A 985-nucleotide genomic window follows, 5' to 3' on the forward strand; every position below is an offset into this window, starting at 1 on the left:
GCATCATAGATCCTCAACCCCAAGCCAAAATCTGCCTATTGTCCTTACAAAATCTTAAAAATTGTAAGAAAAGATAAACGATAACACCTAAAATTTAATTCTAGCAAAATCTTTATGTTTTAAATCACATGGATGAGCAGATCTTCGATTATAAATAGGCCCAGACTCGGATATAAGTTCATATTATAAAACCACTGATGACGTCATTTGTACTTGTTATATAATAATGGACAATGTCACACGTGAAACCATGTGTTTTTGTCACATGTTTAGTTATTTCTCATGTTGATACCATAGGTGACGTTTATCATGAAATTGAAGTAGCGTCACAAGATTTTTTGTTTGTTTATTAAATCAAGGAGGTACCGTATACAAATATTTTATACCCCCTTGTTTAAAATGTACCACCTCAACAGGTTTCGTATTATTTTCCTTAAAAGAAATTATTTTTAAAAAATCAACAGCTACATGTTAATTATAATTAATGATATAGTGGATGATGATGACTATAATAATAATGATAATGATGGTGGTGATTATAATTCCATATTCGAACTGCTGATTGTAATATATAGTCCAGCAAACTTTGGTTGGTTGCATTTTTTTTTTGCTATATTTTTTAAAAATTGGATATGATGTAGAGTAGACATAGATAAATCAAAAAAGTATGTGCAACATTTTTTTTTCATACGTAAGGGGGGTTGCCAGCTGTTTCAAAATGGCCGCCATTTTTTCCTAAAATTGTCACTAATATTGTAAATTTATGTCATTAAAATGCAGTATTCAATTGGAAATCCACTGATAACAATGACAGAAACAGTTAAATAAATATTGTACACATTTTTGAGCTATTACAATTTAAAATGGCTGCCATTTTCCATTATTTTAGCTTTTTAGCATACATATTAATATAATAATAACCAACCTGTACAAAAACTGTGATAGAGCTAGTTATATGCAATTGCCATATGCTGTTAATGGTTAT

The sequence above is a fragment of the Anneissia japonica genome, unplaced genomic scaffold (assembly GCF_011630105.1).
Source record: "Anneissia japonica isolate Jap-2015-1 unplaced genomic scaffold, ASM1163010v1 scaffold9668_len1562885_cov226, whole genome shotgun sequence".
NCBI lineage: Eukaryota > Metazoa > Echinodermata > Crinoidea > Comatulida > Comatulidae > Anneissia > Anneissia japonica.